The 15,728-nt window shown below is 42.9% G+C and overlaps 1 long non-coding RNA gene across 5 annotated transcripts in view; it reads left to right on the plus strand.

Moving 5' to 3' along the window:
• The window catches only part of LOC117195483 (uncharacterized), a 44,558-nt gene that overhangs the window by 23,987 nt on the left and 4,843 nt on the right, over positions 1-15,728 (plus strand). For 3 of the 5 annotated variants that reach the window (XR_004475199.2, XR_007478371.1, XR_007478369.1), the window contains one exon: positions 10,263-10,560. The exons of the other annotated variants lie outside the window; for them this stretch is intronic. This is a non-coding gene — a long non-coding RNA (uncharacterized LOC117195483). Of the gene's footprint in view, positions 1-10,262; positions 10,561-15,728 lie in introns of those variants that run through there. 5 annotated transcript variants of the gene reach the window in all.

Below are 15,728 nucleotides of genomic sequence, written 5' to 3' on the forward strand. Positions count from 1 at the left end.
CGGGCTCTCAACCACTGCGCCACCAGGGAAGCCCTATGGTTTCTTTTGTTGTGCAAACTTATAAGTGTGATTAGGTCCCATTTGCTCATTTTCATTTTTATTTCTGTCGCCTTGGGAGACTGACCTAAGAAAACATTGCTATGATTTATGTCAGAGAACATTTTACCTATGTTCTCTTCTAGGAGCTTTATAGTGTCATGTCTTATATTCAAGTTTTTAAGCCATTTGAGTTTATTGTTGGGTATGGTGTGAGGGTGTGTTCTAACTTTATTGATTTACATGTGACTGTCCAACTTTCCCAACACCACTTGCCAAAAAGACTGTCTTTTCTCCATTGCATATTCTGGTGTTCTTTGTCAAAGATTAATTGACCGTAGGTGTGGGGGCTGGATTAATTTGATCTGATTTGATCTGTTTAGTACTTACTGACTGAATCTAACCAGCTCAGATAGGCCCCTTGAAGCCCCCCATTTGGTCATATGTGCCCCCTTCTGTTGCTCAGCAGTCGGCCTCGTTGTGTATCTGGGCATTGTCTGCTCTTAGGTCGTTTGGGGTGACATTCTCAGGCCTGAGATTCCACCAGCAGATTACCAACCTCTTCTGCTTGCTTATTCCGGCTGGCTGTTACCAGTGCTGGCTGAGCTATTTATACTTTGTTGGTCAGCTGCCTTGGAACAATGCACAGTGAGCAGTTTTATCCTTTGGCTGACTTCTCTATACTCTGTGTGATGGAAGGAAGCTTGAGAGGAGTGGGGTGGATGGAGCCCCCGAGTTGGCACCCAGATCTGTAATGCTGCAGATTGTCCAGCACCTCACTATCTGGAAAATCGTAGGTTTTTCACACCTCAATGCTGTGTATTCCTTGACCAATACATCCTGAGTCTTTTCAAGTGTACTAAAGGATTGAAGTGGTCACCAAAAGCCTTAGAATTGGGGATACTACTAGGTTATCTCAACGGGGTAGTGACAGGTAGAAACCTGTGGGAGATAACCAGGTGGCTCTTCCAGCTCAAAGACCTGAGGTTAGATGCAAGAGTCTAAGTGTGATGCCATCACCTTTATCCTTCCATCCCCATCCCTACTGCCTCTCTGCTGCCATCAGACACCACGATCACCACTATCAGAACCCATCCTAACCCCAAGACTCTCACCATCACCAGTGCCACCACCATCATGAATACCCCCTCCCAACCCCAAGACTTCCACCATCACCACTGCCACCAACACCATCAATACCCCCTCCCAACTCCAAGACTCCCACCATCACCACTGCCACCACCACCATCAACATCCCATCCCAATCCCAAGACTCCCTCCAACACCACTGCCACCACCACCAACACTCCATCGCAATCCCAAGACTCCCACCGTCACCAGTGCCACCACCATCATGAATACCCCCTCCCACCCCCAAGACTTCCACCATCGCCACTGTCACCACCACCATCAGCATCCCATGCCAACCGCAAGACTCCCATCATCACCACTGCCACCACCAACACTCCAACCCAACCCCAATACTCCCACTATCACTGTTGCTTCCACCAACATCAATACCCCATCCCAACCCCAAGACTCCCACCATCACCACTGCCACCACCATCATCAATACCCCCTCCCAACCCCAAGTTGGGCAAGTCACCACCCTGCCATCATCGGCAGCGGCAGCACCCACCCCAATACCAAGGCTATTGCCACTACCATAACCATCAGCAGCCCTGCCCCCACCTCAACCCCAAGACTGCATCATCACCACCACTCCCATTTCCATGGTCACCTCAGCTGTCTTTACCATAATGCCTGTGGCCGAAGAGCTGGAGGGCCTTTCCCATACCACATACCTTCCTAGGCTTCACTTCTCTTTCTGCATTTCCCTGGAGGTGTTTGTAAAGCCAACTGCATTTGTACAGTGGGAGTGTGTGGGATCATGAGGTAGATGGGGCTGGATGATAACACTGGTAATTCCTACTGGCCCTAGACAGCACAGTACCTTGAATTCTGTACTCGTCAGTGTGAACTTGATGTCCAGGTTAGTTTTTTGAGTTCAGAGAGCTTCCTGAGCAGAAAGTTACATTAAAATCCCAAGAACCACAGGGGATTGAAAGTCAAGGGTTATTTAACCAATGGACACTCACTGGACACCTGTAAAGGAGTGATCTGAGGGAGGTGGGCAGGGGAAGGCAGGAACAATGAGCAGGGCAGACTGCGAGGAGGTGACCTTTGAGTGGGAAGGAACCAGTCATTTGTAGATTGTGCGAAGAGTGTTCCCAAAAGAAGTGTTAACAGGTGCAAAGGCCCTGAAGTGGCTCAGAGCTTAGCTTTCTTGAGGAATAGAGAGGCACTGATGGCCACCGTGGGCTTGTGCCTTCTCATTTACTAAAGAGTGACATAAGACGTTGCAAGGGTTGAATAAGTAATATGTCCTCAGCGCATGCTATCTTACTGAGCACACACTATGTACATGGAAACATCGAGACCCGCTGTTATTACACTTCTTTGCCTTTTAGAAACCTTTACCTCTCTTCCTCTTCTGCCTTCTTCTGGCAGTTCATGATGGTTTGGGGGGTGGTCGTGACTTTTATGAAGTAGTTGAGTGGGACTGGGAAGGCACAGGATAGTAGGTGAAAAGCAAATTAGTACATTCCATTCGTTTAGAAATGGTGAGAAGTCATATTGAGGTGGGCAGGCCAACACTGCTCGATAAATAAGACGTACGAATCTGTATTCATGTCCTACCAGATCCTACTAGTGAAAACATACCTCTGGGATATTTACTAACTGTTTCCTGAGATATTATGGTTCTACCTCTTAGAGACTTTTTTCCTGTGTTCTCAGAACAGGGAATTAGACATTGCTGGCCACACACCTCCAAGGCACACAAAGCAGGATACTTATCTGTCATAAAAAAATCCTTGTGTTTTAATTCTCCGTATGTAAAATATAGATCCCAGAGTCCACCTTCTGTAAAAAATACAGAATTCCCTGCTTTGGGTACTAACTGCTGACCTTGAGTTTGAATTATTGGTGGCCAGGATAATGGATATCCTAGAACAGCTCTTGCAGGACCAAACACTCAGCAGGGCCAAGCCAGCATCACATTTAGTGACCTGGGTAGAATATAAGAGCTGACAACTATTCACTTCACAATGACATCTTCACCTATATTCTTTTGGCACAGACTTTTTTGCTTGTTAATCATGTAGGATCAATCTTTCCTTCCACAAAGTGGCACGCTCTCTCCCAAACTTCTTGAAATGCACGGACCTCCTGGTCTAGCTCTTTATCTTCCACAAGAAACAGTGGAGAGGCAGTGATAAATGGCAGGTGACAAGGGTGTCAGGGAGGGAAGTGATGGGGAGAGGGAAAGCTGGGGTCAGACAGGAGAATGAACCACCTAAAGCAGGCAGCCGTTGCTTGCTTCTGGCAAGTCAGGAGAGACAAACGGCCAGAGTTTCTGGCTGTTCTAATTTTCCAAGGGAATCCAAAAATCCAGATATTTTCTGGTATGTCCCCTGAGTTTTAAATATGGGCAAGTAATTCGAAGTTTTACGAAACCCTGTGCAGGGCTGAATCGAGAGGTCCACAGTTGAATGTGGAACTCTTTTCTGGAGGGTGAGAGAGGAAGGATTGCCAAGTGCCTCTCATCACTTTTCCATGTGCTATCCACAAGGACAGAGCCTGTGCCACCTATATTTGTGGGTCAGCTTACCCCGGTCCTCCACAGAATTTCACTTATAAAACAGATTCCATGAACTTGGTGGAGGGTCCCATGTGAATCATAGAGGAGGTGGGCGGGGCCTATCCTTGAAGAAGGGGTTGGGTGCTGGGCTGGGAGGGCCTGGAAAATCCTTGATGGCAAGAAACAGAGGGACTCTGCCCGTCATGATCTGAGTGCTGCGTCCTTCCAAAATTCATATGTTGAAGCCGTAACACCCTGTGTGGTGGTATTTGGAAAGGGGGCTATTGGGAGGTAATTAGGGTTAGATGAAGCTATAGGGGAAGAAGGATTTTGCCTCTATTCTCCTGGGTTTGATAGCTGGGTCTACAAAATAAACTTTCAACAGTCAGAAAAGGTATGCACATTTATTAATTTTTAATGTCATGTGCCTAGAACATCACATGAAAAAAAGTGAATACTCAAAAGAATGGTGAGATTTGAGAGCTTATGTAGTATTTTAATAGGGGAAGGGGAGGAGGGGTGGAAGCCACTTGGAGGAGAGTAAGTGATTTTCAGGAAAGAAGAATGGGGCCCTAGAAGCATTGATGGGAGGTGTGATGGTTTGTGACTGTCTGTCTCGATGTGATGTAACTTCCGGTCAATTCCCCTATAAGGAGTCAATTCTCCCTGGTTGATAAACACCCAAGGAGGAGATCTGTGACAATTGCGTTCCTTTTGGAGGAGGCTTGGTCTTTAGACAGATTAAGGGAATTCAGAGAAAGCCTCTCTCTGCATTTGCTATTTTTCAAATGTCTTCAGCTCAAAATATTCAATATGCCAAAGGGGCATCTTTTGGGGTGGCACGTTCTGAACACTCCTTCAAGGACATAAGAGTGAGGCCCTCATAATAGGATGAGCACCCTTATAGGACACCCTCACCCTCTCTAGCTCTCTTGCTCTCCCCCCACTGGGGGATTAATGCCAGAGACCTGGGGTTTGGGTTCTATAACTGGCAGCACTGACCATCGAAACTGATGTCTTTTGCTTGCTTTGCTAACTCAGTGCTGCTTTGGAGCAAACGTGGTATTATTGGCTGTTGTGCTAATGATCCCTTTGTGGAGATGACATCAGCAGCTTCCAAGAACACAGGACTTGGAGGAACCGTATCTGACAGTGATGAGTGCTTTGATTGACCAGTCTCTGGTGAGGTCTTTACCTTTGCTGGAGCAAAGCCCAGGCTTTCATTCAATCCCAGTTTCCTGGGGTCAGTCTCAACATTGAATGGGAAGAGACGGTGTTTCTTGGTCACACATCAAGACTGCAGCTCCTCACCCAGACCTCTGGGTCCTGGTAATGTGCCCCCAGCAGGTTGGTGTCCCAGGGCCTTCCACGTGCCTGGAAAAGGCAAAGGCTGAGGGAGGTGGTGAGTGCTGGGAGCTGAGCTCCCCAGTTTCTGGGGGAAGAATTCCATGCAGGTTCAGGTCACCCTGGGGAGGGTAACCTTGTGAGGCTGTGGTTGGGACTCTGCAAACCGCATTTCTGCTTAGCCAGCTATTCCTTGTTAGGATCTGTCCATCTTGGGCACTGCAGTTCAACTGCGTGGCTGGAGGGGGAGAAGGGGCTGCCTCCTTATCTCCTGTGGTCCCCCGGTTCCTGGGAGCATCACTTGGCAATGCTTCTTTGCCAGAGTGGCGACAGTTCCCTCCTGTGGCAGCAGCCGCAGCCAGTTTGCAGTTTCCACCCCCTTCAGAACCACCCTAGTCTTGCCTTCAGATTCTACAGCACCATGGAGAGCGGCACCTCCTTAGGTCCCAGATAGCAGGAGCCCTCCGATGGGCTCAGAGACCCCAGCACCAATGGCCAAGATTAGGAAGTCCCGATAAAGATCAAGATGTATGGAAAATGCATTTTTTATTTCCTCAAAAGTCCAGCTTTTCTCAAACAAGAGCAATGTTAGTTCTGTCATAAATTAGGATTCTTGTATGTGTGGGTCTGTTACTTGGTTCCCTCTCCTTTCCATTTGTCTTTTCACCTCCCCCTGTACCAATACCTCATGGCCTAATTACTGGAGATAAAGAATAATTCTTAATATCCTATGATCAGTTAAGTCTTCTCGCCTAATTTTACTTCTTCAGGACTATCTTGGTTATTCTTACTCTTTCCACTTCTATGCAAATATTACTGATAGAAACATATATTAGAAACAGATCAAGTTACACAACCACAAATCCAACAGAACACAACAACAACAACAACAAAACACACATCTCAACCGCTTCTGTGTTTTGATTGGAGTGCGTCAAAGACACACATCACTGAGGTTTTTTAATGTCTTTTAATTAAGTTTCTAATTTTGTCCATATAGGTCATCTACTTCCTCTCTTAGATTTTTTCCTATGGACTTCACATTCTCAGGACAATTTTCAATGATACTTGTAAAAGTAAACTTTTTAAACATTTGTTGTTAGTATAAAGAAATGCAATTTTAGAAACTGACCTTTAATTCAGTAATCTTGCTAAACTCTCTTATTAATGCAATGATTCATCTGTAAATTCTTGGGGTTTTCTGTATTATCAGTCATGTTGTCTGCAAGTAATGACTGTTTTGGTTCTTCTTGTCCAATGCTGACATTTCCCCCCTTGCCTTTCTCTGCCCTCTGGTACCTCCAGTACGATGTTCAGTGTAGGTGATGATAGTGAGCCTTTCTCTATTCCTAATCTTAAGGAAACACTGTTATAAGTTCGCATTATCAGGTTGAGTAAATTTCCTTCTATTTCTACCTTGCTAAGAGTTTTTATAATGAATACATGCTAAATTTTATGAAATGCTTTTTCTGCACCTTATAGATAAGCCTATGACTTTTTTTCCTTTGATCTGTTAATGGATGGCTTTCATCTGTTGATTTTTTAAAGTGTTAAATGAACCTCACACTCCTAGAATAAACTCAATGTGGTCAAGATAGATAAGCTTTCATATGTTTTGCTGAATTTAGTTTGCTAATATGTGTTTAGGAATTTCTTTTTTTTTCTTTAATAGTGATCTTGGGGTCTTCTTATTTATTTATTTTTATTTTATTTTTATCTTTGGCTGTATTGGGTCTTCGTTTCTGTGTGAGGGCTTTCTCTAGTTGCCGTAAGCGGGGGCCACTCTTCATCGCGGTGCGCGGGCCTCTCACTTTCGCGGCCTCTCTTGTTGCGGAGCACAGGCTCCAGACGCGCAGGCTCAGTAGTTGTGGCTCATGGGCCTAGCTGCTCCACGGCATGTGGGATCCTCCCAGACCAGGGCTCGAACCCGTGTCCCCTGCATTAGCAGGCGGATTCTCAACCACTGCGCCACGAGGGAAGCCCTTTAAGAATTTCTTACATCTACATTCACGAAAAAAAGATTGTCTGTAATTTAATTTTCATATACTTCTGTGGTTGGATTCTGGTATCCGGTTTACACCAGCCTCATAAAATGAGTCTACTGCCTTTTCTCTGGAAGAGTCAATAAATTTAGGATTGTGTATCTCTTGGATACTTGGTATAGCTCTGGTGGTCTCTCTGTGGGAAGGTTTTAACTGTTGGTTCAGTTTCTGTAATGGTTATAAGACCACTCAGATTTTCTGTTTTCCCTTTTTCCTTGGTATTGGTAAGTTACATTTTTAAGATTTTGCACATTTCATATAAATTTTTAACTTTATTGGTATAATGTTGCTCATAATGTCCTTGTATTGCCTTTTTAATATCTGCAGCATTTAAAGTTATGTTTTCTGTTTTACTCCTAAATTACTTATTCATGCCTTTTCTCATGTGTTTCTTGATTACTTTTGCCTGAAGTTTTAAAATTGACCTTTTCAAAAGAACCAGTTTTTGACATTATTTTTCTCTCTATTGTATGTGCTTATTTTTCATTAATTTTTGCTTTTGCCTTTGTATACTCTTCTTTCCACCCTCTTTGGGTATCTTTTATTGTTCTTTCAAGTCTGGTGCTCGGTTCATTAAATTATACTTTCTTGTTCCTAATATTAATATTTACTATTTTATCTCTATGTCAAATTAACATTTCATTACATTTTGATATATAGCCTTTTATTATCTTTCAGTTTTAAATGTTTTCTAATATTCATATGATTTCTTATTTGACAGGTGTTATTCAAAAGTATGCTGTTGAATTTACATGTTTGTTATTGATTTCTAACTTAATTACATTGTGGCCAGAGAATGTAGTTTGTAAGATACTAGGATACCAATCATTTAAAAGCAGTTGAGACTTTTCTCTCTCTCTTTTTTTGTCTTAATATGTGGACAATTTTTGTAAATATACCATGTGCACTTGAAGAAAATGTGCATTTCTCAACTGTTGAATGCCATGAATATTAATTGATTATCTACCTGTCAACTATCTATCATCTCCCTCCACCTACCTACCTAGTTACCTATAACTATCCATCTATCTGTCTATCTATCTCTTATCTATCTATCTATCTATCTATCTATCATCTATATTTATCATCTTCTATCTAATCTCTGTTATATCAAGATTGGTGTGTTTTTCAAATCTTTTATATCTCTGTTTTATGAAAAATTTTGTTGCTTATTTAATCTTGTTATTCCCAGAACAGTGTGTCAATATCTCCTAAAATACTGGGTTAGCCAAAAAGTTCGTTTGGTTTTTTCTGTAAGAATGAACATTTTGGCCAACCCAATAATTCTGGATTTGTCTATTTCTCCTTGCAGTTCTATTATTGCTTTATATATTTTAAAACTGTATTTTCATATGCATTCAAGTTTATAAGTGCTGTAGTGGTTTTGGGGGGAATCAATATTTGCATGATTTATTTTTTACTGTTTTATCCTCTCTGTGTCAATATGTTTTAGACTTATTTCTTGTAAACAACATCTATTTACTTTTCTATTTTGATAATATGTTCTTTTAAATGGAGAATGTAATAAATTACATTTATTGTAGTTCTGATATAGGGTTGTGTTTTTTTTTTAATTTTTGACCATGTGGCTTGTGGGATCTTAGTACCCTGACCAAGGATCGAACCTGTGCCCTCAGCAGTCCTAACCACTGGACCACCAGGGAAATCCCTATATTTCTGATACAATTGAATTGGTTTCCAATAACCTACTTTGTATTTTCTGTCTGATCTTCTCTATGTTTATTTTTCTTGCTTTCTTTTGAATTGATTGAATATTTTTCTCACTTCATTTTTGCCTCTAATGTAGAATTTATACATTTTTTTTCTGTTATTTTACTACTATTTGTGTTTAACTTACCAAAATCAAAATTTAATTAATATTATTGTCATTTTCCTAAACAATACAAAACCCAAGTATATTTTAATTTTAACTCTCCTTTCTAAATATGGTGTTGATGTCCATTATTTCAGTTTTACTCTACTTCTAAGCACATAAGAGATTATTATTATTGTTTTGTAAATTTAGCTTTTGTTTAGATTTACTTATATATTTACCACATTTTTTGCTTATCATTTCATCTTGCATCTTACACTTCCCATTTGGATTCTTTCCTCTTCCTGATGTATTTTAAAATTTCCTTTAGTGAAAGTTTCCTGTTTGTCTGAAAATGTCTTTCTTTCTTTATATTCTTGAAAGATAGTTTTGATAAGTATGTAACTCCAGGTTGACAGTTTTCTCTTTCTCATTTAAAATATTATTTCTTTTTTCAAATGGTTTCCTTCTTTTTTTTGTTGAGGAGGGTTTTTTTTTGTCAAAATAATTCTTCATACTTTTAAATTTAATCTATATTTTCTCTCTCATTGCTTCTGATTGTCTTCGCTGTTAGCAATTTGACTACAATGTGCCTAGGTGTGGGTTCTTTGTATTTATCCTCCTTGGGAATCTTTGGTATTCCTGTACTCTGAAGATCGGTGTCTTTTACTGATTCTGGAAAATTCCCACCTACCTATTGCCTCTTTCCATTTCTCTTCTCCCCTTTTAGAAATCTGATGAAATGTACATTAGCTCTCCTTACTCAATCCTCCAGTTATCTTTTGTCTCTTGACTTCTCTTTCTATCTTTTTGTTTCTATTTGTCACTTCCTGGATAATTTTTGCTCAGCACATTGTAGATAATTCATTGCCTTCTGACTTCCTTTGCTGCTGTTAAGAAGTCAACCACTAGCCCAGTTGTTATCCCTTTGGAGGCAATCTCTCTTTTCTCTGATTTTTCTGTGGCTTTGCTAGGATATGTCAAAAGGTGAACTTAATTTTGCTCGTGCTTCATGGTGCTCAGAGGGCCGGTGTTCTCCAAAGGTCTTGCTTTCTGAACTATGGGTCTCCCTTCCCAGGTGAATACCTTTACTTTCTCTTACCCAGCCAGAGCTATTTCCTAGCAAACAAGCCAGTCCCTCTCTGAATCTCTGATTTTTTTCTGACGCCACAGAAATGTTTTCCTTGCTTTCTCCCTTCTGTGCTTTATGTCTTATTACCATATGTTTAGAATAGTTTATGCATCTAAAGAGGGAAATTGTACCATCTCAACTGGAGCGTTACTTCTAAAATTATCTATCTAAAAGCATATAAAAATGATATTAAAAATAAAATAAGGGGCTTCCCTGGTGGCACAGTGGTTGAGAATCTGCCTGCTAATGCAGGGGACATGAGTTCGAGCCCTGGTCTGGGAGGATCCCACATGCTGCGGAGCAACTAGGCCCGTGAGCCACAACCACTGAGCCTGCGCATCTGGAACCCGTGCTCGGCAACAAGAGGCCGCGATAGTGAGAGGCCCGTGCACCGCGATGAAGAGTGGCCCCTGCTTGCTGCAACTGGAGAAAGCCCTTGCACAGAAACGAAGACCCAACACAGCCAAAAATAAATAAATAAATTAATAAACTCCTACCCCCAACATCTAAAATAAATAAATAAATAAAAAATAAAATAAAATAAAATAAATGACCTTTCCTATGCTTTGTGAGCTTGGGGCCAGGATTTTCCTTGTCACCTAATCTGAGAAAGGGATGCAGGCTCATGTGCTATAGGCGTTTTTGTGTTGGTGGGAGCTAAAGTATTAGTAGGTGAGTGGTAAGGAATTACCCAGGGAGATAAGGTGATATACCCAGGGAAGGTATTTGCATGCTGTTAACTCCTTTTCCAGAGATAGTGTATTCTTCTCAGTTAGAGACTTTATAAAGTGGTGGGGATTTCCATCACTTTGGCCTGAGGAGGGGGATGATTCTATCTAGTCCATCTCCCCAAATCAGATTAGGCCCGTCCCTGCTCAGAATTCTCAAGCAAGTCCCATTGGTGGCAGAGTGAAAAGCACCCTTCATAGCTTGATATTCAAGGCTATTAGTGAGGTTTCTCCTTGCATTCTCCAGGACCCTGGGCATGCCAGACCCATTTATGTCTACTCACCCGTCTCTATCTGAAATTTCTTTTTCTTAATTCAATTAACCAGTAACTCAGTAATTCCTACTTACCTTTTCAGACTGACAAGCAGAATTCTTCCTCCAAGAAGCTTTACTTGACCAACCCCTCTCTTCCTTTCTGCCCACACCACAATTTCTTTCCCTTTCCTTCTATTTTCTCCTCCTCATCCCGCTGGACACGTAAGGAAACATCCTGTGGTCCCCTCTCTCTATTTAGCAATATGTGTTGCTTTGGCGTTCCTTTCTATCAATGTCTCTGTCTGTGTGATCTGCTTGAGAGCAGACCTTCGTCTCTGTAGACCCAGTGCACACACAGGGCCAGGCACATAGGAGGTTCTCTGCACATGCTCTGTTACTCCTACCATGGTGGCAGGTGGCACTCTGCCCTCTCAGAGCCCCACAGGTCCTGCTTTGCCAAAGCCAATGAACAAAGATCTCTGACTTGCCTCCTGGGCAACACCATCCCTCAGGGTTTCCCACTACCATGAGAACTGAGTGTCTGCATCTAGGTAGGATGTTTCTGGAAGGCAGTGCCTTCCCCTCCTCCTTTGCCTCCTCCCATACAAACACCCCTGGGAAAGCAGGGAAACTGTAAAGGAAAAGATGTCTTATGGTATCTGAGAATGTACTTGCCTGGCCTCTGAGAGTTTACTTGGGAAGGCACTTACATCAGTCAGAATAAATACCAGCTCAGCAGATAGGAAGCCAGCTCAGCAGATAGGAAGGCTGACGTGGCTGCCTTGGGGTGCAGATGAGCTCACTCACCTCATGTTAGACAGGGAAGGTCTCTGGGTACTCTTAGAGCAATTCTCCTGCAAGCCCACAAACCTCAGCTTCCCAGAAACTCACTGGAGCTCTTCCATATCAGATCATCAGTTTCTAAAAAACCATGCAGTGCATGGGCTGAAGCCTGGGTTCCAATCCTGGCTCTGCCACCTTATGCTATGCAATCTGGATGAGGTTCCTCATGTGTCTCTGTCTCAGTTTCCTCATCCATAAAGTGGAGAGAAAATAATAACACTTACCTCAAAGGATCGTTGTGAGCATTCAGGGAGTGAATAGGTAATACCTAGTATGTAGGTATGTCGTCACTCACCTTCAGTGCATTGTGTTGTATCAGACAAGCCTTTATCCCATCTCTCTCGGTCTCCCCACCAAGGACTAGATCACTTTCGCCTGGCCTTGATTATAGTTTGGGTGATACTCATGTACCGTTTCTCTGCTTGGTTCTAAAGACCCCTCCTGGGTAGACAATCTTCACTGGGGGGATTCACACAGGGACTCACAGGGAGGACTCAGCGGGAGGGGTGGGCTGTAAAATACTCTGCATCTATGAAAATGCCGCTTCTTGGATGAGGTTCATTTAGCTTATGCTGCTTTTTTTTCTGATTATATATTTTTGGTAGAAGACTTAGAAAGTTTATGTGATGGGAGGGAAATATCCAAAAACAGTGATTCCTACTTATTCCTGTTTGTGAAGAAGCTCTGCTTCAGAAGCCGAGGTCCTTGCAGAGCTCTGGGATGGAGGGAGATGCCTGGTGTGCAGACTCCCAGGGACCGTATGGGCCTTGAAGTACTGCATGTGACCCCTTTGACAGCAGGTAGACAGCAAGTGGAGGGGTCCATCCTGAGGGCAAAGAGACAAGAGGTCACAGGGAAGATCCACATTCCAAAGGGAGAGGTGTCTCAGAAGAGCTTCCTTGAGTTCTTTGGAAACGTCTCTCATTGGTCTTAACCTGAGCAGTTACTGTTAATGTGCAGGTGAGTTTTCCCATCTTTTCTGTGCCTTTTTAGTGTGCTTGTGTTTGCACTGGGTATGTTGTGTATTTTAATGTTTTTCACGTAATGTCACATCACGAACATTTCCCCAACTTATTAAACATTCTCTGCAACACCATATCATCACTGCAGAATATCTAATTGCAAGTCTACATCATAATTATCTTAACATTCCCCTAATGATAAACACTTAAACTGTTCTATTTTTTTCCTTACTGTAAATAGAGTTATTATGGGCCTTTTTAAACTGAAATCTTGGCCTGTATTTCAGGGTATTTTCTCAGAACAGACTTTTAGAGGTAGAGTTTCTGGGACAAAGAATGTGAACGTTTACAAGATTCTTGGTGCACTGCCAAAGGCATTGCCAGAGAAGTGATGGGCAGGTCTGCACTCACCAGCGTGTGCCCATTGGATGCTTAGTGGCTTTGGGTAAGCTTCTTTTAGGTAATCTCTGTCTTAGTTAATAAGATAAAATGTGATATATATGCGTATGTATGTAAACGTGTGTGTATATTATATATATATATATCTTTGATTAGTAATGCAGCTGCACATTTTTTTTCCCTCTTACAATCATTTTTTAATGGCAGGTGATTAGTAGTGGGTAGAATAAACAAGTTAGAGAGCTTACTTCTCCTTCCCTGGGGGGTAGCTGCTGTTAGCTACCAAGAATTCCAACTCAGCTTGGCTGTTTAAACTCTCCAGCTTTTTTTTTTTTAATCAAACTTGTCTGTAGGGGGAAAATCTCTCTGTATAAGCAACCAAAAATAACTTTGTGATGGCACATTTCAACAGGCTGTTGACAGGGGTGAAAAGACCTTCTCTTCATCCTGAGCATCTCCATGTCCCAGGGCACTGGCTCCTTCTAACAGTTTCATGAAGAAGGGATGGTAGGACTCTTCATCCCCTTTTAACTAATGAGGAAATCAAGGCTCCAAAAGGGGAGCCTCCTGAATCTGCCCCATGTCATCTCCCAGGAACCAGCTCCTCTTCTGCAGTTAGTAACAATCAACTGAAAGACCCAACGGGTCCCTTCCATTGTCAGACCATGGCTGGATGTAGGGAGCGGGGCAGGGTGGGGAAGCCCAGTCTGGCTTCAGTGGGAGAGTGTCATCCTCAACTGGCAATGCCTGCCAGGGACACAGGTGTGGGAGGACTTTCACAAGTACCCAGTGCTGCCTAGATGCCCAGTACCACCCAGGTGCCCAGTAGCTGCCCAGGTGCCCAGGGCCGCCCAGGTGCTGGTATTTATAACATAGGTGGAGCCTGCCCCTCTTGTGTCTCTAGGATCCCATTTTTTCTTCTAGCAGAGAAATTAGAAGGTTGGACCTAAGTACCCCTATTGGTTTCTGTGACCTTATCTGGACCATGTCCGGTCATTTTGCCTGACTTCAAGCACAGCCTCTTTTCTGTATCCTAGTCCTATGTGGCCAAGATGGTGTTCTGAACTGAGAAGGGTGTAAGAGCTGAGCCTTTGCAAATTAATGAAATGAGAGACATCTCCCTTCTGTGCCCTCTTGTCTCCACCGTGCCCTCCACCACACAAATATACCTCATCACCTTGTGCTGCTCTCCTGCCTCCAGGCTCTGGTGCCCTGAGTCCCCCACACAGGGAAGAGGGGATGTGTACAGCCTCGCCTTCCCCTGTTTCCCCCATGCCAGAAAGGGTACGTGTGGCAGAGACATTTGCAATGTTTCTTCCTAAAGAATAAAACTTGAATTATGGCATTTCTGACTTCCTTGGGATTGAAAGTTTGGGTAGAAGCCCTTCTGTGGGCATCTCCAATGCTGTATAGACAGGCTTTAAGAGGTAGCCCTTCTGAATCCTTTGTTTTTATTTCCCCTCTGGGGTTCTAGCTAGGTATCTTTTGTCCCAGCGGAATTGCAAACATGTCTTTAGGAAGCTGAAGACCTTGGTTCTTTCTGTGCAGATTTTAGTGACAAAGGTGGATGAAGAGTCTTCATCCATAAACCCAACGCATATCTTTTGAATTTTTGTTCTGGGGTCCATAGTGTTCTGTACACGTGGCAACCTACAAAGCAATGCAGAGACAGGTAGATTCATAGTTGTGTCCAAAGAGGATTTTGCTTCCATCCTGAGGGATCTGTTATAATGTGCTTCTCCTTATTCAAGCCTCGACAATTTCTAGGCCATCTTTCTCCTCACAGTACACCTCTAATTCACCTCAACATTGGCCACCAAAGTGTTCTGCAAACCAGACCATATCCACACCCTGTTCCCTCCCGTAAGTACCTCCGAGGGCTTTCCACCACCTTTGGGGCAATAACCAGACTCCATAGTACGGCAGCCAGGCCCCTCATTACCTGGTTCTTTGCAGTCTCCGGGTCCAGCCTCATCCCTGGTCACTTCCACACATGCCTCAGCCTCCAAAAATAACAGCTCACTTGAAGTTTCTGGAACTCACCTCTATTTCTCTGTATCTTTCATCTCTGCATTTGGCTGACTCTTTCAGAAGCAGGCTCAGAAGTCCTCCTTCAAGAATCCTTCTCTCAGGGACTTCCCTGGTGGTCCAGTGGTTAGGACTCTGAGCTTCCACTGCAGGGGGCATGCGTTTGATCCCTTTCGGGGAAGTAAGATCACGCAAGCTGCGTGGTGAGCCAAAAAAAACCAGAATCCTTCTCTGACCTCCCACAGGCCTTTTATTTTCTAATTGAAGTATAGTTGATTTACAATGTTTTGTTAGTTTCAGGTGTATAGCGAAGTGATTTAGTTATATACATATATATATATATATATATATATATATATATTCTTTTTCAGATATTTTTCCCTTATAGGTTACTACAATATACTGAATATAGTTCCCTGTGCTATACAGTAGGTCCTTGTTGTTTATCTATTTTATATATAGTAGTGTGTATGTGTTAATCCCAAACTCCTAGTTTATCCCA

This window comes from Orcinus orca, chromosome 7 (genome assembly GCF_937001465.1).
Source record: "Orcinus orca chromosome 7, mOrcOrc1.1, whole genome shotgun sequence".
In the NCBI taxonomy this organism is placed as follows: Eukaryota; Metazoa; Chordata; class Mammalia; order Artiodactyla; family Delphinidae; genus Orcinus; species Orcinus orca.